Source organism: Penaeus monodon, chromosome 31 (assembly GCF_015228065.2).
Source record: "Penaeus monodon isolate SGIC_2016 chromosome 31, NSTDA_Pmon_1, whole genome shotgun sequence".
NCBI lineage: Eukaryota > Metazoa > Arthropoda > Malacostraca > Decapoda > Penaeidae > Penaeus > Penaeus monodon.
In genome coordinates, this window is record NC_051416.1 from 20,393,552 (window position 1) to 20,393,754 (window position 203).

The following is a 203-nucleotide window of genomic DNA, read 5'->3' on the forward strand; positions in this document are numbered from 1 at the left end:
TTCGCTTTGAACCCAAAACATAAAAACAATGATTTCCTTCCCCAAATACTTGCCGTTGATTGCTGTAGCCTCTCGAATGCTCTTAAATTACGTGGAGAGGAATGGAAATCCCTTTGGCCCGAGTAACTCCAAACCTCCATTGATGGCCGGCGAGAAGGAGAGTCATGCAGCGCCGAGAATTTCTGTTCATAAGCGCTTAAGGA